Here is a 27515-nt window from a genome sequence, read left to right on the forward strand (position 1 = left end):
CTGCTCTCCTGGCCATCCCCAGCCTTAGCAAGGGACAACAGGCCCTCACAGGCAGATTCCCATCAGACAGTATTGATTGGTGAGACAGACAACAGCAGCCACACGCCAGTGGCACAACCTTACCAAGTCTTGGCAGAAATTACAGACACAGAGGAATATTTTAAGGCAAAATATAAAGAGGGACAATAAAGTTGTTTTGCACGTATTTACACAAGTTACTTTGCAGTGCATTGGGAAGCATGGGCTTTATTGGTGTACCCCTGAAAAGAGGTGAGCAAGTAGTACTGATTTTCAGGGACCAGGGGTAGCAACCAACATCATTAGAATGAATGAGAGCTGCCAAGCTGGTTCATATGACTGATTAACTGCTTGCACTTGTTAGCCAGTGTGGGTAGCTTGTTCTGTTGCCTTAATACATCATTTCACCTTAAAGGTTGTAAGAAGATGGGTTTTTTCAGGATAGATGTAGTATCATTCTCCTTTGCCCATATTACTTCTACCTGGAGTTTGTAGTACTTTTTTTTTCTGTGCAGCAGTGGAAAACTTTCTGCTGAAAAAAAAGGGATAATAATTCCCTTTTTTATGTCTCACTCATTTAAAGGCAAGTTCTGGGAGACAGGGGCTGCCTTTTAATTTCCGTTTGTGCAATTCCAGTACAATAGATCTGGACAAGGGCCCCTAGAAACTCCTTCAGTACAAGGAGTAAAAACAGTAACAAGGTAATCCTAACCTCTCAAAATATCTTCAAAGAGTCAACACAAACTTTAATGTTTTAAGTCATGTCAGAAAGACCCTAATAGCAGCCTTTACCCACAAGAACCTGATGCTCTTCACTATTGGCAGCCAGAGGCACCTAATGGTATGTTAGAGGCAGCACAACAAGATAAGATCAATGTGACACAAAAAGAAAAAAAACCCACAGCCCAGTGGTGTGTGAAGAAAGCATTGTGAGGCTCAGGGGTAGCAGCTGCTTTGTCATCTGTAAGGCTCTATAAAATATCACAATCTGAAAAGAATAGAAGAATTTTAAAAATAGTACTCCATTTTCCCTTCTTTAAAGATTTGTCACCCCCATCATTTTCTCTTCTGCAAAGTTCTGCTCTCTCTCAAAGCCTTTTAACTTTAATATTGAAGTGACATATCACTTTTTTCCTCTGTCCTTTTATTTGGGGGGTGTGGGGGGGATTTGAATATTTTCCTTCATTGTTGGATTTATTTTTTCCGTCCAAAGATGGTTTTGAAATTCTAAGCAGGGTTAGAAGCTTTGGTAGAAATTCAACAACCTTCTGTTTATTAAAAAAAAAAAATCTGTGATTTAAATCTCTGTCACACTGTGAAACGGCATTAACATAATCTTTTCAACTGTTCCACTGAAAGTCTTTCAGCAGGTAAAGCAGGACTAGGCACAAGAGAAACCTCACTTTCAAATGTGTTGGGCATGGTTGTCTCTCAGATACATTCCCCCAGCACAGACTGCCATCCTCAGTTTGGCAGAAGGACACAGAGTCTTTCTCCTTCCAGTTGTCACTTCGAGTCTGGGTGAGTCTGGCAGTCAACACTAACCATCAAGTGCTCTTAAACAGGCACTGGATAAACACTGAGCACCAGACTATGGTTGATATGAGCTGTTTCTTCACCATTCTACCAGGACTTGAGTGGAAATTGTTATAGGTGGGTTCACATTTAAAGTAAATCATAGCTAGAGCAGCAAAAGTCCTAACCCAGAAACCAGGGAAAATTATCATGATGCCACGAGCAGAGCAAAGGACTCAGGGAGCAAACTGTCCCCACTGGCAAACAGGAAACAAATGGCCTACCAAGGAATACTTTTATTAAAGGCAGAGAGAAAAATGTCTTTAACAGGCAGAGAAACAGGGGGGGAAAAGTCATTCTCAAAGCACAACTATAAATTATAGTTTTTTCTTCCAGAAAGAGAGCAGCCATGGCAGTTGGATGCCTTTCCCTTTCTCTGCCAGCTTTCACCATCCAAGCAAGATTTTACAGCCTCCCAAGGCGTGTCTCAGCTGAGCAGGTGGGTGGTCCTGGGCTGTGCTCCATCACCCATCACCTCCCACCAGGCCCCCTCCACCTGCTCGTGTGTCACCCACGCAGCACAGGGACAGCTCCAGACTTCCTGGAGGCACTACTGCCTGTTGCTCTCTGACCAGCCCATAAAAGAAGGCAGATGTCACCCACCTCTGGGAGCAAAGACAGACTGCAAATTGCCCTGGAAGCATGGGGACATGCTGATAGCTTTCCCATTTCTCAAGAAAAGTGACTTCAGGGTGGGGGTAAGGAGGAAACAGGCAGGGGTGAGGGAAGGAAGAGCATGTGGGAGTTGGTCCCCTGGCAGAAGTGCAACAGTCAGGTCCAGATGCTCAAGCACAGTCACGATGCTGAAACTTGAAAGGAAACAAGAAAACTGAATTAGTGCAATGCTGTTTCTTTTTTTGCAGGTCTGGGTGCTCCCAGAGAGTAAAAATGTAGCCTACACAAAGCCTAAAAAACATTGTGCTCTATCAAGGGCAGAATAAAAAAAAAAAAATTAAAGCTTCCTTGTTTCCAATGGGAAGATCATTCCTCTCTTGTACTGCATGTACACCTTGACAAAAAATTTATGCTACTGAAAAAACCTCATGCAATATTTTAAAGAAATGATTCCCAAGATCCTGAAATATTTACTTTATAGGACTCGGTTAACATCTTTGATGCAGAGAAACATAAGTTTGATGGAGACAAGACCAGCAAGTTGTGAACCAGTCCTTGTAAAAGTAGAATTCTCTAGAGCAAATAGCATCATTATTCATAAAAATGACATTTCATTTATTGTAGGTTTTATAAGAATGCCTACTCTGTTCACAGCAATCTGCTGTTGATTGGAAAAGCTGCTTTTCAAAGGAGTGACAGAGATTACCTGCCCTTCTCTGTGTCTAGCATTTACTTTTCTCCCTTCGTTTAGCTGCCTTGATAGCAACACTAATTGAACTAAATTACTGCACTCTGCTCAGGCAGAGACAGTTATATCAATAAAGAAGTGTTAATCTATATATATGGTATCAACTAATACTCACATTAACATGGTGGTTATACAGATTTAATATACTTTTATTTCTTCCTCAGTCACTGAGTAAAGTCTTCAGAATAGCTATAGTAAGCACATACAACAGTTGATAAACTTTCATATCAGTTTGATATGATTGATAAAATGGAGATGAAAAATTTCGCCTGGGCTACTAACAGCCAGAAAAGTTTTTAAGGTATAAGATGTTATTTTACTGGTGGATTTATTTCAACTCTAAAGTTAGACAGGTTTCAGACAGTGCACACTGACAAAATGACTCATTCGGTGGTTCTGCTTTGATTGTGGCCATTACAATATTGCTTGATCCTCTCACTCTTATTTCAGAGATAACTCCTTTTTCCAAGGAGAAAGAAGTGCAAGCCTGCCTTTTTGTTCCACCTTTGGGCAGCAGTAGGACAAGGGAAGTTGGCTCATGATGATGTGAAATAACCATTAAGTAGATAGACAGCAGAGCTGGCAATTATTAGTTGATAATGGAACTGTCAAGGTGTATATAAGAAGGAAACGTCTGGCTATGTAGAGTCCTGAGTAATCCATACTTTTTTATTGCCTCATCTCCAAATAGGTTTAACTTGTATTCAATATCATATAAAACTAAGTTCATAATAAAGAGGTCATGAGTCAAAGCATTCTTCAAAAATTTGGTCTTGAAATTTTTATAATATCTTGATAAATTATGCAGTTGATTTGGCTGTTTTTCTTAAAACACTAGGTGTTTGAAGCTCTGAGCATGCAATAGCCATTGTCACGAAGATGAAAGGAGAAGCAGAGAGCCCAACTAGCCCATTTCAGAGAATGCTGTTCACAGATGCAATCAAAGTCATCTAAGACTTCTTTGTGGAGCAGGTGTAAAATTTTTCAATTAACAATTGACACCTTGACTTGCTAAAAATTGCTGTTAGGTTTTATTTGAGGAAAAAAGTTATAATTTCTGTGTTCAAAGTACTTTGTTTTAAAATTTAAGCAAAACCACACTATTTTTTTATCTGAGCTGTGTGTTCTAAAGATTTTTAATCCCAAACATTTTTGAGATTTTAATTCTTCACTGTAAGCAAAACAAGCTTTTTTAAGACTTGAATATGCTCCCACTTACTGCTCAGGTTTTTGTTTTTTTTTCCTCTGACAGCTGAGTTTTGAATAGTTTGGTTCAATGGACATAGAAGTCACAGGTGGCTTGTAACATGCAATATCACAACTTGCAATCTGACACTTTGACATGGCACCATCTTTCTTCTCCAAATGAGTTTTCTGCAAAATAAATAAAATTCCAAAATTCAGGGAAAAAAATTACATCTATTTTTTTCTTACCAACTTTAACCATGTTATTCATCTTTCCTTCCACTAACATATTCTCTGTTGCCTACCTCTATTTTGATCTTTTGAAGTTTGCTGAGAAAGGTTGTCTACAAATATATTACATGAGAGAAGTCAAACATCTGAGTTAAGGATAAAATCAGCTCATTAATAAGTTGTTGTGCAGAAGAAGTCACCCTTCCCTTGCTGAATCATTGCCTTGTGCTACAAACTTAGTGTGAGTATCCCGAGACAGAAGAATGTAATTACTGTAGCATTTTAAAGCCTCAAAACTTTTTGAAAATTTTAGATATTAGATGTTATTGGTCCTACTGAGTCTGACACCATGAAAGCTGAAAGTTTGTCCAGTGAAAACCAAAGAAATATGTCCCCATAACTCTGATACAGTGACGCTTTACTGTCACCATTTTCCAAACCACAAGTTAGGGACCCTATTAACCCTATTTAAATTCATAGCTATCTTTGCTTACTTATAAAGGAATAAAACAAGTCTTACTCTTTAACACATTTGTCCATTTGGATGGCAGTGGCAGACAGTAGATTTTAATCTGAGTTTTCCAGGAAGACGATATCTACTTGATCTCTCTGCTAGAGCTCTCAGTGGAAACAGACATTATGTCAACAAAATCACTTATTTTTGGCTTTGAATAATGTTTTGAAAAAGATGCGATGTTAAAGGTTTATTTCTTAGCTGAGAAAAAACATAAGAAGGAATGGTACTATTATTCCATAGTCAATTTGAGTCTATATAATTTTACCATCTTCTCTGGGTTATGACTTTCATTTCTGCTGCCAATAAATTTCAGGTTTATTGTGGTTGGTGTTGGCTACCTCATCCCTGTTATGGCTGGTTATCTCATTCTCACAATCCATTTGATACAACCTAGTCCATTAGTAGTCATTTTCCTTCTTAGGAGCACAGCCATTATTTCCACTCTGATATATGAACAGACATTTTGCTAAAAATAGCAAAAAAGAGAAAAATCAGGTGACTGAATCTGAAAAATCAGACTCCACATTGTAGATGCCATAGTCAGAAGTTTTCTATGCAATAAGCAGCATCAACAAAACCTAAATTAATCATAAGTGACATTTCAATAAATATATGAATAAATAAATGAATGAATAAATAAATTAAATATTCAAATGCACCAATGACACCCTGGGAGCAAAGAAGAACAATTCAAAGTTTCTCTCAGGAGAGACAAATTAAATCCCTCATTCTATAAGCAGCAGAGATGATGAAATGTGGTGTCCTGCAGATCTGCATCACAAGTGTCTGCTCTCTCTCTGGACTCTGATGTCTAAGCAACATGATTTCACATCAGCTTCTCTCCTGATGGGGCATGAACTCTCTACCTCCTTTACCTGACCATTTATTTTCACCTAGAAATTTTTGTGTAGGATTTATTATTTTCCTGACAAACTTTATTATTTCTATTTCTATTTTTATTTCTTTTTTTCTATTTCTATTTTTTTATTTATATTTCTGACAAACTTGGATGAAATCAGCTCATGTGTGAAAATGTTTGGGGCCAGTGTTAGTAGGACTGTGGACAACTGACAAATGCAGCATGTTTTCATATTTCATATTTGCTGAGAAAAAAAAAAAAAGCTAAAATAAAATCTGTCTGAACAAGAGGTGGACACACCTGTTATTTTCAGGGATAAATGGGTGAGGGAAGGGGGGCTAACAAACAAAGAAGTGGGATGACACATGAAATTATTCAGAAAGGATTCAAGCAAATAAAGTTTTGACAGAGATTTAGAGGAAAAAAAGGAGGGGAAAGCCCTATATCTAATGGGGGGAAAACTACTGCCGTGTTCTTTGGAAATGACAGCAGGACTCTGCTTTCCAGCAGCCTGAACACAACTCTGTGGCCTCCACCCCACAAATGGTCTGAAACAAATTTGCTGAGAGAGAGGAGTCACAGGCACAATAGATGCCTTATGCCCAAGTTCTCTTGTCACTCATCTGTTAGCACAATTTTCATCTAAATGATTGTCAGGAAACTTCTGAAGCCCACAAAGGAGGAAACAACAACAAAAAGACACTGGCCACTTAGATAACATCTCTCTTTCTGTCAACTGTTCCATGAGAGAAGAAGACAGAGAGCTGTTGCTTTTAGTTACCAATAAACTAACGTGAGTAAAGAAAGTAACAAACAGCTTTTAGGAACATGCACTCAGTTGGGGTAATGGACTTTCTATATACATACACCAATCCTAGAAGTGTTCAAGGCCAGGTTGGATGGGGCTTTGAGCAACCTGGTCTAGTGGAAGGTGTCCCTGCCCATGGCAGGGGGGTTGGAACTAGGTGATCTTTAAGGTCTCTTCTACCCAAACCATTCCATGATTCTATGATAAATGTGTTTGAATGCTACCATGCTCACAGTGTGAGTAGAATCATTGTCTCCCTGGGCTGCAGTGCTCCAGAGTTTCTCTGGCAATTGCACTGTGCTTGGCTGTGATTGCTCTCGAATAAGAACAAAGAGGAAAACTTTAGAGGACTGGGAAATTACTAGACTCAAATCTAGTTTCTGTTAGTGCCTATCTCTGGCCTCTATGAAATTAATCTATCTACATAACATTTTATTATCACTTTAATAATTAAGATCAATCTCATCTAGCTGGGTCTTAGTATAACACCTAAATCAGAGTACCACCCTAGCTAGAAATGGGCCAAACTAGTGCCAAAATCTGTATCACATTAAGCTTTCAGCAGGCTCAATTTCAAGGCACAAATCTAGACTGGTCTCATTATTATTTTACAGCAGAGGAGCAATCCTCTTTCACAGTCAGTCCAGGTAGGTCAACACCTGCTAGGAGCCCCATTTCCACTTGGAAATGTTAAACTCAGTCTCTCCTCCCATGGAGGTGGGGAGAGTAGAAAAAGGCCCCTACTTTCAGTGCATGATTGCTGTGGTGACAAAAAAGGTGTCCATAAATCCTTCCTTCAGCAGCATGAGGAGACATAGGTTAATGTGTAAAAGGCTAGATGTGAGCCCAAGTGGATCTCCTGCATTTGTCTCCACAGAAAGGAAGGAACGTGTTACTTATAATCCATGTCCTCAGTGATAGGTAGGCAACTGCCTTGTACCATCCTCAGCAAGTTATGTAGATATTTACTGGTAAAACTCTGCTCCCTAAAGCTACACAGATGAGATTCTGCACATGAGATTAAAAACCCTATTTAAAAGAAACAAATCAATTTTAAAAGAAACTCCTACCTGTTCAATCCATCTCTAACTAAAATTTACTACCTTGACATAAAATTTGAAAACTGAACTAAATCAGCTTTTCTTCTTGAAATACAATCCTGTAAGAACAGTGCCATTGGGTTCTGTGCAGCATACATGTACTGTGAAAAGGTTTTTACAGACCTAAGAAATCAGGCTTAGCATAATGGTGTTTTCCTTCCTGAAGTACTTAAAAGCCTTGCCATGGATCCAGACTTGGTGATTTGGTGCAGGACTCACACCAGTTCAGCCCTCTGCTTGTCAGGACTGGCAGCACCAACCTCCTCAGCTCACTCACTCCCATGACTGCAGCCTGCCCCATGTTATCCTGAAAAACACTCCAAGAACATGCTGAGCAGGGAAATTATACTGCATGGCCATGACTTGTTTATGCATGACAGTTCTCCAGAAAACATGAGGCAAGTGTTGGAAGAGTGAGCCCTTGTGGAGTTGTGTACATGGCAAATCCCTTAAGTTTTACTTTCATCCACTCTCAGTGCTGTGGGTCTCTGAACTTCATCAGAAAAAAATGCTTATTAATGATTCAGCTCTGGGAACTCCAACAGATGTAAAGGAGAAAATGTACCCTTTGAAAAAGATCTGATAGAAATCTTCTCTTTCAAATCTCTCCTCAAGACCTACCTCTGCTGTGACATCTATCAGCCAGGTAATAATCCTCACATGTTAACAGCAGTCAGGGGCAACCCACACCTCTTATTAAAGGTGTTTTGCAATGACTCATAAACACCATGCTGAGCCTACAGATAATTTATATCATCTTGTGGTTTCATTCCCACCTTCTTTCCTCCCTTATTGTCTCCTTCCTCTTTAAACTTATTTGTTATATTCTTTACAAGGTCCTGTCCTGTATGTATGTATGTATATATACACATATGTGTACACATACATGCTTACCTTGTGCCTCCACACATACCCTCTTCCATTCTCAGAAAAATTTCCTGGACCTTCCTACAACAGAGTTTCCACACACAAAATGAGTCACACTTTATTTACATTTTTAAGCCTTATAAATCAAAAGTAAATAAGAAAAATTTTCCTAAGATTTTTTTTAGTATATGATGAGGAGAATATTTTGGTTTTAAATTATTTGAATTGGTTCCCTTAACTATATGGAATTACATTATTTGAAAAATGAAATAGCAAGATCAAATAGAGTTTATATCTGCCAGAGAAACTCTCTTTAAGGAAAATGTTCAAAGACAAAACTTTAAATGCTATTTTCCCCCTTGGAAGTCATACAAAACAAAATAAAACTTAGAATGATATGTCATCATTCTAAGTGAATTTTAGGAGTTACAGAATCACTGCTTGTTTTACTACCTCTATATACATTGTAGAATTGCTTACAATATGAAAGATGTTTGATAATAAAGTGGTAGGTAAAGCATAACAAGTTAAGCTAAAAATGGTTTTAGTCTATTAGTGCTAGGGACAGGGGTTGTTTATTGCTATGGATGAAAGCCAGCCCCCTTTGAAATCAGATGGAATTTTGCCACCATGACTTCGTCCAGGTCGCTGTTCAGGGACACAGACCAGGGTCTCAGGTCTCAGTTTCATTATCTGGCTTGATAATGTAACACTAGTGGAAAAATTAAACATAAAAATAATGAAACATCAGCTCATTCTCACATTTGGGACAGAAATCTTCCACACAGGTGGCCCCATGTGTATACAGGACTCCAATAAAGTCACTGGTATCCTTGAGAGCAGTCCTATTGTTGACACAGCAAGCTCCCAGACCCCTCACAAGTGCAATGCACTATTCCAACAGGCTACTCCCTACATGGAGCCTACTGCAGTCAAGACTACAAACTTCTCCTTTTGGATGCCCAGCTTCCCATGCCTCCTTAGGAGGCTGTGAGTGGCTTCTCTCCAGTGCATGAACACATCTCCTTTAGGACAGAGCAGCATGGCCTCGGCCCCATTAAGACTTCGGGCTTCATAGATAAAATTCCTGGTGGCAGTTTTGAGCACAATACTGCTTTCCCTCCCCACCTGAATGCTCTTAGAAAGTGTCACGTCCAGCTGAATGCTACATCAGTGGCAGTTTTTTAACAAGAGCAGCCAAGTGAAGCTGAAATGTGTATAGTCTAGGGGTTACAGTAGAGATTTAGAAAGTCTTTGGAACAGCCTTCTCCCACCCCCATACATGTCAGAGCAGCCTCCCTGCTCACCCCTTCCAAAGCCACTCTGGTATCCAGGGACTTCACCCACCTGTAGGACTGAGGGCCACAAACCAGCAGCCAGGAGGGAGGCAAAACTGATTCCATGCTTTCATCCTATGCAGAAGTTCCCTGAACAAACCTGCCCAAAAAAAACCCCAAAAACCAAGTGAGCTTCATGCTGCCCAGAGAGCAGGAAGCTGTCTCCTAGAGGAGACACCTCTGTACACTGCTGCCCTCAGACTCCCAAATAGCATTTCCCTAATCAGATACAAGGAGAACTCTCAAAATTCACCATTATCACAGTCCAGATGAGAGAGTATCAAGGTCAGAGACAGCCAATTTTCAAAGCTAAGTTATGCTAAAGAGAACACCACACTGTTTGTTAGGTTATGCTAAAACCTTTGCTGCTGGAAGGTCTCTCAACATCTTACCATGTCCCAGAACTGATCTGAGGGTGGGGATTCTTTGTCACATTCTGTAAATCAGGCAAATTAATTGGGTGTACACAGTAAAATGGCTTTTTTATAAGAAGCCTTCACTTGTCACTAAGACTGAGCAGCTGCTCAGAAGACAGAAGTAGCTGCTGTGGCTGAGACACTGTCATTCTCAGCTCCTGTTCCAAGCCATTTATGGTATTCTGGAAACCATTATCAAAGCTATGTGGCAGAAAATATTGCAATATTCTCAAATAAAAATTAAAAAAAAAACAGCTGCACCAAGTTGATGATCTAAAATATATAAAAACTATAGAAATCAGGTTATTTTAGTTGTCTGCTTGCTTCTTGGATCATATGATGCATGAACAGTAAAATCTCTTGGCTAAGTTGTGGATTTTCTTTAAAATGTGTCTCATCTTCCTGACTAAAATCTGAGCTGGTACCTTGGACACCTGAGCCTTAAGCCATCCAAAAGCCTCCTTCTGTCTCTAATGACACACAAAATTTAAACCAGTAAACTATTTACTACTGTTGCTGAACTCCAGACCAGTTGTAAGTTTTCACACACACACTAAATATTTTGCATAATAGTAGAGTTCAAATACTCTGTTTTAATACAGGAGAAAAAATCCTGACAAGAATTTAAACAAGCTCATTAAACCGTACTTGACATGCCTCCAGAACAAATCGAACAAAGAGATATTCCAAAGTCCTGAAAAATCACTACAAACAACAGAAATTACTTCAGAATAACATTATCTGTGCAGAAATCTATCCATCCAGACTGAATTAGGTCCCAATTGAATATAAGGCATAGACTCACCACTTCCATCCTTTCTTTGCCGTCTCCTAGAGTATGGGGTTTTTTTTTTAATAATCTACAGAAAGAGACAGACGTTAGTGTCCTTCTAACTAGCAGGCTTTCCATATATCCTTATGCCCATAATTCACCTTCAGCACATCTTAAGTATTGGTTTCACAGCCCCAAAAAAAACCCAAACCAACAAACTGCCTCTGTTCTATGAACAAAATTACCTGAGTGTGCCAGCTTCCACCTCTTTGTACTGTCAGAAGGAGGAAGGCCATCAGACCACTTTAGAGGTGGTGAATCGCAAGCCAGGGCTCAGTTCCCCAAAGGCCCATGAAACTGGGACAGGGATGAACCCAAAGTGTCCTGAGTAACTCCCTGGGGCTTACCAGTCACCACTCTGGATATCCTTTGTGCAGCTTATCTCACAAGGTATTCATTTGAGGAGGAAAGACACCTGTCAGTTTGCAAAAACTGATTAAAGAAATCGAAAGGAAACTGAAGCATCCACCTAGACTCCCTAAAAGAAAAATAAAAGCAATAAAAGCCTACCATTTGGTGCAATGCAGTGTATTCCAAGGGCAAGAACTTTTGTTCTTCAGAATTATTTTTATAATGTCACCTCTGCCAGGGATGATTTAAGAGCTTCTAGATAAGGGAATGAATTTCATCACAGGCAGAGACATCACCTCAAGTCTCCCTTTAGCTTCTTGATGAATAAAACACCCTCCCCGGCCCTTTCTAGCACCTCATTGCTACATTCAGAAGTGAGACTTTAAAGCAAAGGGAAAGTATTAGTGTCTCAGTGTAAAAGCCATCTTCAAGAAATTAAGAGAGCAAACACAAGTGCAGTGAGTACAGATGAGTTGACTGAGCTTTAAGGACCTTTACAACTACCTTAAACCAGGTGTATCCAATCTACTTCTCTGAATAGCTATTACTACATATCAGTGCTGTGTCTGCTGCAAGTGAGAGCAAATAGTACCTCACATTTTCAGAAAGCAAAGGCTGATGTAGCATTTCAGGTGTCTTACATGCAGGAATTGCTACTTGCCATTGTCAATGCATAATTGTCATTATTACTTACATTATAGGAATCCTCTCTCTTAAACTAATTTATACCACTTCCAACAATAGATACAGCAGGGTATCATGTAAAAACATAAATAAAGCTTCAATACAAGTTTCTCTTACTGCACAGGGGAGGTTTCTGATTTGTCTCACCCACCAGGCCCTTCCTTTCCCAGTATCTACCAGTTCTCCTTAGTGAATGACAATGACCAGGCAAAGAAATACAGGAGCTGGGAAATCACTCCTTCTGCCAATAAAAGTAGATGCTAGAAGAGGAATTCAGTGTTTCCCCCTCGCAATCCTTCTTCACAGCTACAGTAAGGAAAAAGAATACTGCACATTCCCAGACATGAGTCACCCAAAACAGCACTGTGCTGGGTGGCCACAGTCTGGGCTTGCACAAGTCCCTCAGACAGGAACAAGGATGAACCTGAATTGTCCTACCTAAGTTCCTTCAGTTCATCTCTGGATATTCTACTTGTCGTTTATTTTGAATATTGATGTATTCTTTCCTATTCTACCAGGATCTTTTTCACTCAGAGATGTTTGATCGGGAAAGATATTTTGTACAAGTCTCCATAATCTCCATAGGATTCATAATCATCCTATTTCTTACGTACAGACACTGGAGGAGCAGCATTGTTGGGTTAAATTCTGATAAGGAAGGCCCTAGTTCACACAACACATACATTTTCTAAAAGCTAATATTAAAAAAAAAAGGGAACTCAGACTGTCTCATGTTCAGAGAATAGTGGTTAAAACACTGGAAAAGTGGTGATTCACCTTAAAAAGGGACACTATTACAAAATTACTTATTCAGCTCAAAAAAAGCAAAGCTGCCACATCAAGATAGAGGGTGAAACTGTGCTACAAATGCTTCAAGAACAAAACACAAGAGAAGACCTTTCCAAATTCATCGACACTGTTGACACATGAAGAAAATGGTTACTGAGAAATGAGATTTCCAGCCATCTGGAGACTGAAGTTCTGGAACAGATTTCCAGAAAAAATGTACTAGGAACAAAACACAAACCCCCAATCAGTTTTCAAGATGGGGCTGGATGTGTTTGCAAAAGAGGGTTATTTGGAATGGTTTCCAAAGAAACCATTTTTTTTTCTCACACAGAAATCCACCTCAGCACACTGCCTGCTTTTTAACTTACAGACATTTCTAGGGAATCACAGCACACAAAGGCTGTTCTAGCAAACCTCTGGTCCCACCAACTTTCTATGAGGTACAATAAAGCAGTATATGCAAACAGTGTGACAAATTTAGGAAAAAAATATATCTGAAATCTTTAGGCATGAAGAAGCAGAGAAAATTAAAGCCTTAAATGCTCATTTAGGGAAAAGAGCTATCTACAGTGCACAGCATATTGAAGGGCAAGGAATGCAATTAGTGCTTGCTGCTGTATTTCAGGAGTGCTTGATCATTTCTTCTTAGCATGTAATTTACATATTAATACTGGAAATGTCATTTGTTTGTTCCTTGCATTATCACTCTTTGATAAGCACATGTCATTATTGCATACAAATAAGGAGCTTCCACCTGTGACAGAAAACGCAGCCAGAAGTTATTTACAATGAGCCCTAGTCAGTCTGTTTCATGCCATAATGGATCACCTGTCTCATTAGTGGGTACCTTTCTTTCCTCCACAGCAAGCAGGCAGAGAAAGATCCTGACAGCAGAGCTCACACTGCTTACTGCATGCCAGGAAGTAGCACAAGGTATTTTGCTGTAAGACCAACACAGAGATGTGCTGGAATCATGCTCATGTGCCTCCTCAAGGCACCACCTTGTACTTATATTCCTTACAAAGAAGAAAACTTAAACCCCATCTTTGAAGAAAATCAAGGCCTGGGAGGGAAAAAGAAAGTCCAGGAGTGTGACAGAGCAGAAGTGCTGGTGAAGCCTGAAAGCAGGGCTCATCTCAGCAGAGCCACAAGCTCCTGCTAATAGAGGTTTTGAGTCAGCCACCTGAGTCCTCTGACACAGGCCAGCCTTTGATCGCTCAGTCAGTGGTGAAGAACAGCATTAATTCCACATATCTGATGGAACAGCTATAAGCACAAATGTTTTAGGACACTTTGGTCACACTAAAGGTCCGTTCATTCTAGTAGGCAGTCTCTGGCTGTGGCTGTCAGCAGATGCTCCTGCAGGTACATGGCACACAGAGAGCCCTGCTGACCACAGCTGACATTCCCAGCAAGCAGGTGTTTGAGGCTGCTCTGTGCCGGAGTTTGTTTTCAATGGCCTTGATTCTCCAGATCTATCCAATCTGCATTTCTACTTTTACATCTGACACATCGTGCAGCAATGAGCTCCTGAGCTCTATTGCAGGCTGTGTGGAAAAGTACTTCCTCTTGTTTGTTTTAGGCCAGATGTCTAATAGCACCATTACACTGACCACACTGCACAGGCTGCGGGAGACAGGGAATGATCATCTCCAGCTGAACTGCACCATACACATCTCAGTAGTCTCTTTCCCAGGCTAAAAGCCATAACTCATTTTATCTCCCCTTGTGCAGAAGCCATTTCAAATTTCTGGATAACCTAATTGTCTTTCTCTATCTTTTCTACTTCTACTACATCATCTTGCGATCAAGGGATAGGAAAGGAGCTCTCTATTCAACACTCCATGTATGTAACAGTGACAAAGAGATATTTTATCTTCTATTTCTTTCCTTATAACTTTCAACATCCCATTTGCTTTTCAGTTATCAATAATCATTACCATGATTTTATTCAGAAAATTATGTATAATAACTTCAAATTCACATAGCTAATAGAGAAATTACAATTTCATGTATATATTTGAGACTGGTTTTCCCAGGTGCATTATTTAAAATGTCTGGGCCCTAGACTTCATCTGCCATTTCTATTTTACAGTCAGTTAATAACAAGAAATCCTTCTAATGCTCTTTGCAGTTGGTCTGACTTTTGGTTATTCTGAAATATTTTGTCTGATCAAGCAGCAGTTGTCACCACATCACTTATTCCCTTTCTCAGATCATTAATGAATACACTAAACAGAACAGAGGCTGGAGCTGTACATACTCCTCTCTGTTGTGAAATAGAGATAATTTACTCTTACCCTGTTGTAATGTAACCGATTATTAATCTGTGACATCTTAATATCATCAATACTCTATAGGTAAAAAATCATCAAAAGTATTTTTTAAAAAATTTTATTAACTGCATCACCCTTATACACATATTCTTCACAGAACTAGAATAAATTTGTGAAGGATGACTTCAGTCTATGACATCTGCTTTGACCCTTCTCCTCTATGCTGTATTTCACCTCTCCACTCCTTTCTCTCATTTGTTACAGCTTCTACCAATTCTCCCAACACAAAAGTCAGAGGCACTGTTCTGTAGTTCCTTGAATTCTCTCTGCAACACTTTGATAAAAACTGGTGTTACATTTGCCACTCCTGAACCATCCAAAAGAAAAAATTACTTTTGCTACAACTAATTGTCCAACAAACTCAACCCTGAGTTCAACAAGTATATGCTTGGCTCATACTGCCTGATACCATCAGTTTGATTCTTCCTTTTCCACTGAATTTTATAAAACTCTTCTGGTGTCCTTTTATATTGAGACAGTTCCTCAGACTTCCCTCCTATAAAGGAAAGTTTTATGGTTGGGCATATTCCCCAATGAATGCCAATGAAAAGATTTTTTAAAAATATTTTAAGCTCAGTTCCCTGCTTTCCCTGGGCTCCCGGTAATTTTCTCCTGCTGAATTTGAGATGTCAGTATTTTCATTCAAAATCAGTTACTCTAGTTCATACCTCTTCATTTTAGACTTTTATTACTGGTAGAAAAGTATTCATATTCATATGAGTTTTTACAGTACACAAGAACTTGATTGAGTTTTCTGTCTCATGCTTTATGAGATTTTTATTTTTAATATTGAGCAGTGAAAAAAGGGACCTTATTTGCCCACACATGATCAGTTACACAGCCTCATGTTTTATAGCATCTTCTGCCCAAGTGTAGGAATACAGCATGCTGGAAGATTTAACTACCTCAAAGATAACAGCACAAATTAAAAATTCAAGACAGGTAGCTCTTTCACTCTTCTGTAAATTAGTTGTTCCCTCTCCCTCCCCTCAAATATAAAACCAAAAAAACTCACCCTCTGTATTTAATTTAAAAGACAAGACTACATTATTTAGGTATAGTCTTAAATGACGAAGGAAGATTCATGTTTCTGCTCTGGGTTTATCATGGGTCTCTGAACAACCAATAAATGTTCAACATCATATTTATACTGCAACATGCTGTGATTTTTCCTGCCTGAGAGCCTCCATGGCATATGCCCTCTGCTTGTCTGCAGTTGTGAAAATATTTTAGCTGCCATTTGTAGAGTGAACCAATAGAAAGGACTGAAAGCACTAAAAAATCCTTTTAAAACTACACAAAACACCCTGGCTGAATTTACCACCACCATTTCAGTGCTTACTTACAAAAAGAGAAACACAGCATTATTTCTCTCCCATTATACTTTCTGTTTCACCAGATATCAACATGGGATATTGCATTGATAATGAAGCTGACAAACTATTTCTATTCACAATTCTGCATCCCCAAATATTTTTATAGAAATAGCAGAATGTGCAACCGTTTACTTTTAAGCACATACTTTCTAGCAGCATTATGTCTAGACCTATCAACTCTTATGGTTATTTTACCCAGGCCTCTTAAAATATAAGATGGTGATCATTTCAGACATATTTATCTGTTGAGAAACTTCTGGCCTTCAACAAGCCTACATTGATATTTTTATTTGAAATGTTGTTGTATAATACAAAGCATTTTTTGTTGGGGCCCCCGCTCAAGACGCCCACACGGGGTTGTGCTCATCCTCAGCTGCCCGAGGCACAAAACCACCAAGATGCTTAATCCCCTGGGCCACCGCTCAGGCATCTACAACACAAAATTACAGCTCCTACTTCCTACCCTGAGCACATCCAAGTATCTGACAAATAGCAGTGGAGGGAAAAAGCATATACAGACACACAAATATATACATAATATATGGGGAAACCAAAAAACAAAGTTCAGCAAGGAGTGCATGCATTTGCTATAGTTCACCAGGTACAAACTGGCTGCACACCTTAGAAGCAGGAACACTGAGGAAGATGGGTGTATCACTACAAGGGAGTCCTGAAACAAAGGACAGAGTGGCACAGAGATGTTGCAGTCATGCTATGTTGAAATCCATGCACATATGAAACAAAGGATGGAGCAGCACAGCAGTTACGCCCTGTTGAAAACAATGCAGCTAATGGGAACTAAGCCAAAGGAATTATCCAGATGGTAATCAAAAGATGAACTTTGCTTCATTAACTCAAAAATATATATTACTTTTCATGCCCTGCATAAGCTAATGAGTAAAGTCACTCAAACTCTACCTAAAAATGAAATCGTAACTTTACATTTTCTCCTCTCAGAATGAAAATAATATAAATATAGATTACATAGGGGGAAGGTTAGAGAAGACTCCATTGTAACTTCTGGGATCCATCGATGGGCTGAACCTGTCTTGTCCCCATAGGGATGCCAGTTGGGTAAGAACCTTATTTTATGTTCACCAAATGATTATCCTGAGCAAATTTTCATTGGTGATTTGAGCTTGTCTGGATATTGCTTTAGATTCATTTTTGCAGTCAGTATACTACTAGTGGCAATCTCTGAACTTAACCTATCACAGTCTTCTATTGCCAGTGTAATAATACCAGTTTGTTAATAAAGTGTGCTATTCCATAAAGTGTGAGTTTGAATCCTTCAAGGGTGCTGGCAGCCGCTGGCTGTGGATGACATGCTTGACAAAACTGATAATAAACCAACAAAGAGTGGGGACACTGTCAGTGTGTGACCCTGAATTATTGGTCCAACTACCCTCTGACACAGTGGCTGTTTACTGGAGTCCCCATAACAGAGCCCTGACAGACTAGTCATGCACAAGGCTCTCATCTTCCCTGGGGACACTGTCAGATTGCTCAGATATAAAGGGTTCAAGGAAACATCTCCCTTTTGCTTGACAGTATATCACTCTTACAACTCAACAACAAGCATGCTGCTTGCGGGTTTGGTTTGAGCTAAAACCCTTAGGAAGATTTTTCACAATTAATACAGAGAAAAGCCATCTTAAAAGCAAGTAGAGTCTGGTCACCACTAATAACCAGTGTGTACCTGCAAGCTTCTCAGGCAGCTCACAGGAAAACCACAAAACCAACATGAGTGTCAGTGAATTTACAGAGAACGCATGCACGTACTTGGCATCACAAGAACTAAAGTTTAAGTGCTCACTTCCCTTGAGGTGGGTCAGAGGCATTCCCCAGGCTGCGTGCACTGAGAGGGTAGCTCTGCTACCCAGCTGCTGGTATTTGGAATGGGGAATCCCATTTCCTTAATGAAGAACATTGGCTAAGTCTTCAGAGAAAGACCAAAGGTGGGGAGAAGGGCCTCCATTCTCAGTATCTCATCCCTCAGCAGCATGACCAGACAACAACTGGGCTTGGAAAATTCTGGGAGTTCAAAGAGCTACCAGCACTGGGGGAGCAGCACTGAGATATCTCTCCCAAGTAAATGCTCCTGCAGATGTGGGCACCTTTTTGTGACTCACCTCAGCACAAAAGCCTGTAGCAGCCAAAATATATCTCACTACTAAGCTAAATGGGGCTACTCACACAGTTAAGGACTAATTGCATGAGATGGTATTGCTTGATGAGGTTCTTAGACTTGTGTTTCTGGTCAAGTCCTCAATGGACACAAATTAGCACAGCTTCAAAGAAATTATTCTGCATGAGAAAGTTATGTCTCTACTAACATACTAGTAATAGATAAAGCAGGTTGGTGCAGTATAATTTATTTGGATTGTCATTATGTTATTTTTAAAACTGTTAGACAAACTAAATAGTCATGGGTTATATGTCAAACCTCTGTAGTGGGATTTGAAACTGACTAAAAGATACAAAGGTAAAGAATTTAGGCACATTAAATGGTAAGAATTTAAAAGTAGCTGTAGAGGACCAGTACTATTTAGTATATTTAAGTTATTACTAGTCAGGAGATGATTGTGTGGGAGTCTTTGGAGGACATAAAAATATTGAGATGCATCAGATCCGAAGGAGGTTTGAGGAATTAAAAAGGATGTAAGTATCCAAGCAGATAGTTATCATCTCTAAGACAAAGTGATACTGGAACACACTTCTCTCAGAAAGAGTGAGCACTGTCACTAGCAGTCCTGTCCTTAAAAGCAGCTCAATTAATTTAAAACAAGCATCAGCTGATAAGTGGGAGGAACCCATTTCCTTCCAGAGAAAACCTCAGTTTACCTGGTCATTGCTTAAGCACAAGTCAAAAATGGAGCATCTCTCCTATGAGGAAAAGCTAGCAGAATTGGGGTTGTTCAGTCTGGACAATTGAAGGCTCCGGAGAAACCCTTCAGGACTTAAGGGTCTTATAAGAAAGAAAGAGAAAGATTTTTCAGTAGGGCCTCTATGGGATCACAGGACCCCCTTATGGCATTTTTGTAAGGAGAAAATGGAACTGAATAATCTTTCAAGAAAAAGACAAGATAAAGCTTACAATTAATTCAGCTCTTATAAGAAAGAGAATGATTTTTCAGTAGGGCCTGTAGTGATAAGGCAATGGGGAATGGGTTTAAACTGAAAGAATGCAGGTTTAGATTCGGTATTAGGAAGAAATTGTTTATGGTGAGGGTGGGGAGGCACTGGAACAGGTGGCCCAGAGAAGATGTGAATGTCCCACCCCTGGAAGTGTTCAAGGCTAGGTTGGATGGGACTCTGAGAAACCTGGTCTAGTGAAAGGTGTCCCTGCCCATGGCAGGGGAGCTGGAACTAGACCCCTTCCAAACCAAGCCATTCTATTATTCCCTTCCTTTCCATTCCTCTCTCAACTTCCCTCTGCAATAAAATCTCTGTGCTGAACCACAACCATTTTACACCTGTTCACAGAAACCCTTTGCAGCTTCAAGTGTCATTGTGGGAGAGGCAGCCGTGTACAGGCAAAGAGTAGTTATTTTAGCAAATTTTCTCATGGCCATTTCACACTTCAGGCACAACACCTTCAGAAGACGAAGGACTCTTGCATATCAGCATTTATACAAAAACTTTTGCTCCCCACTGACCTTGACTCTTGTATATCTGTGGGAGATGTATGGTATATAATAACAACAGTGCTGGGGGAAGTTCAGTCAGTGACAGCTTACACACACAGGTAAATGCATTTTATTAACTGAAAGCTTTCATTTTCTCTTGTGGGCTCACGGTAGCCCCTTACAGCATTTTTGTAAGGAGAAAATGGAACTGAATAACCTTTCAAGAAAAAGACAAGATAAAGCTTACAATTAATTCAGCTCTATAAAATGCCGAACACAGCTTCAAAAGCCAATTTAAAATCCTCAACATAAGATCAAAAAATACTACAAAAGGATGTAAGTAGTTTTTAAATAGGAAGGTTCCCTTCAGGAGTCAAAACCACTTCACAGGTTGACAAATTTCTGTGTTCTTAACCAGCAGCTTCCTTTTGAAGTAACTTTCGCATTGAGATCTGATGGAATAACTCAACGTTACAAAACAGGAAAGTACTATCAGTTATGCTTATTATTTTGAGGGCTACAAAAATAAAGTCACAGATAAAACTCTCAAGATGTGCACAGCCTAAAAAACTTACTAGTCCCTGCCTTACAGAGATTCTAGCTCATATATAAGTGGACAAAAATATACAGGAAAGCAATGCAATAAGAAAAATGAAATCCATTAATTAGCAGCCTGTTTTGTGGGGTCACGTATCAAGAAATAGCAGGTCAAACAACTATTTGTAACAGTTCCCCCTTAAACCAAATTACGGCTACATTTGGGCATATTTGAAATAGAACACGTGCTGTCAGCCCCTGCCAAATGCAGCCATGATTGTCTGGGAACAGCACAAGGTAGGCAAGGAAGTAAAATTCCAAATTTAATCAATGTTGTCCATGAAAAGAAATCAGTCAAATAGCTGAACCATATAGGTATAAACATACATTCAGACAGTGATGGATATCAGCAGAAAAAAATTCCCAGCATTTTAACATTCCCGTGATAGAGCATGCAGTATGTATAATAATTTAGATAAACTTAAATTTACAAACACATAGGAAACACAACATTCAAATTCTCTGTAACATCAGACAAGAAGTGGTATTTAGGTTTCTCATTAGGCTTCTAAACAGAAATGAATTTTATATACAAAATTTGTATCGTGTCCATATATCAGCATATCCATTTCTCTTGCAGGTTTGTACCCACTGCAAGGAACCTTGTAAATGATGGAGCTTCCCAAGCATAATAAGTTCTTTGCAGCTAAAGCACAAAATACATTCCTAAGTTTGTGCAGAATGTGTGCTGAAATTGTGGTGTTGTTTCTTTGTCATTAGTTAACAACTCTCTGGAGCAAAACACACAGTTGTGGTTGCTCATGACACCTGTCATACCACTAAGCTCTGATCTGTGGATAAGTCAAAGGCATGAAGTCATCAAAAGACCCATAGCAGTTATTTAAACATTGAGTAAGAAAATTTTCATACTAGTCCATTAAAAATATAAAGATAAAAGTATAAAGTAATAAAAAAATTAAAACAACTGCTGTGAATTCTACTTTTGTCTCTAGGACCTCTTTACTTTCACATTGGACTTGCAAAATTTATTTTTTTATAAAAGAAGGGTGGTGCATCAAAAAAAAAAAATATTATTTGGGGCTATTTCTGTGACTCTTAGAACTTGCCTTATGGAATTTAGCTGCCCAGAAATGACACCGGAAACGCAGATCCTGCAAAATAGAGTATACTTTTATCTAAGTCCAACAGCATGAAATATTTTCTGCTTGGAAGGAAGGATGTGTTCAGTGAGGCTATTGCATGTGATTATGTGACACTGCATGATACCAGGAATAAACAGACATCAAAGACAGCACTGTGAATGGAAGAACAGCTAAAAGCTTTAGCAGAGACACTGAAAAAACAGGAGAAGGAACATGGAAAAGACCTAAGCAGCATGTATCTCCAAGTAAGGTGTGCCAGAAAAATGGAATGACTGTAAAAGAAGAGGTTTAAGTCTTACAGTCTTTTAACTGTGGCTATGTTTCACAAGGTTTTTTTTAAGTTTTTGTGTTTCACATGTTTCTTTTAAGTGGATATGTTTCACAAGTTTTCACTTAATTTGGGCAGATGAAACTACAGTGTGAAAGAACTTTGCCTTTCATGCAAAAGTGTGACTTCTGGCTGGCTGGCCCCAGGCTGGACAAGCTGTTCTGCTCTTTCCCTGGACACTTATCCTACCGAAATATCTTAAAAAATAAGTTGCTCCCATTCAATTTTAGGTAATACTTTAAAAAAAATTAACTAGCAGCCCTTTTCCTTCTATTCTTCTTCCTTCTTTTTCCTTTAACATCTGCCAGAGCATCTATACCTTGCTGGCTGGGACATTCACCTAAGTGGTGGGAGGAGATTGGAATTCTTTCAGGTGGAGAAGGGAATGGAATTGTACCCCATACAGAGTATTCTGCCCACTCTGAATTACATTATATAGATTACATGTAAGGAAGTAATTGATATTTCCTCTGGTTATGTCTTATAGATGACTACTGTTCCACTTCTAAAGAAAATTTCTGGGACAATACTTACTTCAGTGTGTCTGGAAGGAAGAACCTTTTGGGAGACACAGGCAGGATGACTTTGAGTCCAGACAAGGATGAGGATGTAAGATGGAAGCTTACTCCCCATGGCCCCTTAAAGTGATTTGAGACAACTTTCCCCTCTAAGTGCTAACTGTGAATTCCTTATGAGGCCTACAGTCCTTGGGGGGCAGAAAGGACAGGCATTGTAAGGCTGTCAATTCCTGTATGGCAGGAAGAACCCCAAAACTGGACTATACACAGAGACATACAGTTTTCCAGCACCCAAATCTGTTGGTGGATCCAGACCAGTGCTCACTTCACTGTGTTGTGTCTCCTGGAGAACCCCTGAGGTTGGCACTGACAAGCTATGAGTAGAACGTACAAATACCCACATGGGAATGGAAAGGATTTCTGTCAACACTACCAGGAAGTTTAACATTCTTTGTTAGGTCTGCATTTTCTTTCCTAAAAAATGCTAGGATAGTGACATTTAATGCTGCCTGATTTGCATACAACTAAACTATACAGTATGGTAATTTTTGCTTTGTTGTTTTACGCATTATTTCTATTGTTGTCATAGTCTTTTGAGATTTGCCATTTATGCCCTAAGCACTAAACAACACACTAGGATGCCACTTACCTTAATCTTTTTTTTTTTTTGACATTTTTCATATACAACGTCCCCTGAATAGTGACAGGTTCAGTAATGTTAAAAATATAGCAGAAGAAAAACCCAATTAAACTTGCCATTTTCCACCAAGCAAGGTATATATGCAGTGTGCCCACCAGATGACTTGCTCTGTCCTTGCTTGTACAGGACATATCTACAGGAGGACTTTCCCCTTGGGGGCACAGCACGTCTCATTTCCTAAAACTGCTACCTTTCTGCGGAAGATAAATATGAATAAAACAACCATAATGGCTTTCTTCAAATATATATACTGAATTTACATGAAAGGCTAACATTTCAAAAGGCTCTCCAGACCTCTGAAAGCTGCCTGGGCTTTGGGTTGCAGCTTTATTGTACACACCAGAATTGCTTCCCATGTTTTTCAGGCAATTTTGGTGTGCAACTCCTCCATACATAGGCAATAATTTAATTTTCACATATGCAGGAGGAAGACTGGACAGTTTTACATTCACAGAACTAGACTCCTCCTCTGCCATCCCATCTGCTCTTTAAAATCAATCACATTAAGGCACTCTTGGTGTGATTCACAGGGAACCCAAACCCTGATTTATAGCAAATCTAGGATACAATTTGTCTCCCACCACTTCATCTGTCCCCAAGCTCAACAATTTTAGCAAGCAAGTTTTCTCCATTTCCTCCATACTCAAAGGAACATTTTTTGATATAGGTATCTTTCTGCTCAGTGATTCATCAGCATATCCCATTTCAGGATAGGCTGAGTAATTTGTCTCTCTGTCCAGCAATTAAGAGCCTAGATCACTTTGTTACTCAACAATTAACTCCAAAGCAATTAACATTAAAACAGTCGAATCTTACCCTCAATTGAATCATTGTTCTTCAGTTACTGTTTTTATGTCAGGAATGATGACACTGTTACATAAATCCCAGGGAACTTGAGTAAAGTAACACTCCTCTGAGAGTGTCCTGGTTTTGGCAGTGATAGAGTTCATTTTCTTGGTAGCTTATTCAGTGCTATGGTTTGCGATTTAGTATGAGAATAACATTGATAACACGCTGATGTTTTGGTTGTTGCTAAGTAGTTCTTACCCTAGGTCAAGAACTTTTTGCAGAACAGTTTTTCTACATTTATGAACAGTCAAAATATTGCTGATGGCTATAAAGACGAAGCGACTTCTTGACTGCGTAGTGAAAGACGGACATTTGGGAATCTTCAGCACAATGGATAGCTTCATCTTAGTCACCAATGAAAGAAAAGCTGAATGTCTCATGCTTCTCAGAATTCTTGCTAGAACAGTTCCATCTGGAGCACTATGACTGCAGAGCAAACAGTAACATTCAGAACTCTACATAAATTCTGTCCAACAGAATGGACAATGGAAAAATCAGCTGCATCAGTTGAAAGCTTCAAATGCATTCACAAAAGCAGCTATGCCATCTGAATTAAAGAACACAGTCACTCAACCCTTGCCTTCCTTTGGATCTGGAGGACTGCAAACATCAAGCTTTGGGCTGCTAAGCTTTCCCATGAACAGCAGTAGTAACAGGGCTACCAGTTTCTTCTTTACAATGATTTCCAGTCTTGCCAGTGTGTCATCATCCAGAAACTAGTATTTTTGAGAGCATTTCTGCTGGTTGTAACCCTCCTGCTTTTGAGGCTACATCCTTGCCTAGCAATTCTTCTGCTGTGAACTCTTCAAGCACCACTGTGCTTACAACCTTTGGAACATTTAATGCAGTAGTAGCAACTTCTGCCTCACAGTCCAGCAGTATCTTATTTCAATAGACTGCCAGTGTCTCTGGACATAACATCACATCAGCAGTTTTTGCACTCAAAAATCAGAATACATGAAAAAAGTTATTTACACCAAAGAGCAGCTGAAGAATTGAAACAATGTGAAACAAAAAAGATTGCAATGGAAAAAATGCCTCTTAAGCCACTTTGGTTAGAACTTTTAAATGTTTAGGACTTCCTAATTTTATTTTGAAATAATATATCTTTGTAGCTTCTCTGATAGCTTAACTACACAATTTTGAGGATGAGTAATGAAACAGAATGTTTCCATTTCAGTTCATTTTTATCTTCTACAATAATAAACTCTCAGGTAAAAAAAAATTAACAAAGCCAGGTTGAATGAGGCTTTGAGCGACCTTGTCTAGTGGAAGGTGTCCCTGCCGATGGCAGGGGAGTTGAAACAAGATGACCTTTAAGGTCCCTTTCACTCCAAACCATTCCATGATTGTGTCTTTTCAGTTTCCCTTGCTCTGTCAGTGAGCAGGTGCATAAGAAGCCAGGAGGCAGCAAGGCCAGGACAGCTGATCTGAACTGTCCAAGAGGATATTCCATACCATAGAATGGCATGCCCAGTATCTAAACTGACATTGGCCAGGAGGGGAGAGGTCACCCCTTGGGAATGGGGTGGGCAGCAGTCAGTGGGTGGAGAGCAATTATGTTGGGCATCATTTATTTCTCTTGGGTTTTATTTATATCTCTTTCTCCTCTTCCATAAAATTTTGTTATCATTGTTATTATTATCATATTTATTATTAGTAGTATTATTATATTTTACTGTATTTAAAGTCTTAAACTGTTCTTATCTCAACCCATGGGTTTTACCTGTTTTTCTGATTCTCCTTCTCCTCCCCACACCACCAGGAGTGCATGGGGGAGTGAGAGAGCACTTGTGTGGTTGATGCCTGGGTTTAAACCAGAACAGACAGAGTCCGAGAGACCTAGGTAATAATCTCTATTCCGACAATATTTTCTCACATATAACTACTAAGCAATGAGATAAAATGCATGAGTAGTGATAGAAATGACACCTTTCTGCCAAACTGTGGCTCTTGCCATTACCCAACAGCGTCAGGTCCCTTTTTCCCCTGTGTCCCTGGAAGCTTACACTCCTGGATATCCAGTGGTCTGTCTGCAATGGGACAATTGCAGAGAGCATTTGCTTAGAGAGGTTACTGGCCCAGCAGAAGAGTGCTTTCCATTTTGCCTGACTGAGAACTGAATTTTGACAAGAAGGAAAAGCACTTCTATTCCTCCCCAACAAGCACATATGTTTCTTATTCAACAGCTCATCACCTGAGCTCATGAAATAGTTCTAGGACACAAATCCCACTCCCACCCCAGCATCAAGAGGGTGTAGATATACTGAAACAATTCAATTTCCACAGGGTGTTTCAATGTATACCTGTGGGCTGTCTATTGCTAATACAAATCCTACATACCCAAGGGTCCCTATTATCAGAACAAAAATAATCACATAGCATGAGCTTAAAAATTTTATTTCCAGAACAGCTACTTAACACTGGGTCCATTGTAAAACATGATACAGGATCTGGGTGCCCAGCCTGTTCATGAACTGCTAAATATCACTTCCCTGGGAGTCTGGAGACACCTTGTGTGGAGATCACAGATAGGTACTGTGTTTTACAGACAATAAGTGCAAAATCCATGAAATATGCCATAGCAACCATGCTTTCACTGGATTGACTTTCATAGTTAAGACAGAACATTTATTTAAATACATTATTGTGTGGACAACTTCTTGATGCTTGGATTTTTAAACAGGAATTTCCTTCAGCTGTTCTAAAGAGCAAAAGAATAAGCATTCAAATTAAGATGGATATGTTACCCAAATTATCAGCCTAGCTTGGTCACTGGGAACAGTGAGATCATATTAGCTTTACCATAGCCTGGATATCCTGCACCTCAGAAAGAATGGCTCCCACATCATCGCAGCTATTCTGCCCACAAAACTGCACCCCTTCACCTGGGCTATCTGTCACAAGATGGTTTGTGCCCTGTGCACAGACCCTAAGTATTGTGGGAAGTACAGTCATAAGGAAAGGGAAAACAATGCTATCCCAGACCAAGCTGTCAGCCCACCACAAACTCTCTTAACCAACAGCAGAAAATACGAGATCCTAAAAAAATGTACACAACGGGGAATCTTCCTGGAGGTATCCCTTGGATGAACAACAACAGAATCAGCCAGGATCGCTTGATGTAAATGACAGTCCCTTACCAAG

General features: G+C 39.5%; 1 long non-coding RNA gene and 1 pseudogene across 1 annotated transcript; one reads left to right on the forward strand and one right to left on the reverse strand.

Moving 5' to 3' along the window:
- Window positions 1-1737: 1737 nt before the first annotated feature.
- LOC134546613 (uncharacterized) lies at window positions 1738-11138 on the reverse strand. The gene is made up of 5 exons (XR_010079213.1): window positions 11082-11138; window positions 9871-9960; window positions 8551-8604; window positions 4176-4330; window positions 1738-2402 (listed from the first exon to the last, which is right to left on the reverse strand). It is a non-coding gene; the product is annotated as an uncharacterized LOC134546613 (long non-coding RNA).
- Window positions 11139-24607: 13469 nt separating this feature from the next.
- Window positions 24608-25444, forward strand: LOC134547607 (nucleoporin NUP42-like; annotated as a pseudogene).
- Window positions 25445-27515: the final 2071 nt, after the last annotated feature.

This window comes from Prinia subflava, chromosome 2, assembly GCF_021018805.1.
Source record: "Prinia subflava isolate CZ2003 ecotype Zambia chromosome 2, Cam_Psub_1.2, whole genome shotgun sequence".
In the NCBI taxonomy this organism is placed as follows: Eukaryota; Metazoa; Chordata; class Aves; order Passeriformes; family Cisticolidae; genus Prinia; species Prinia subflava.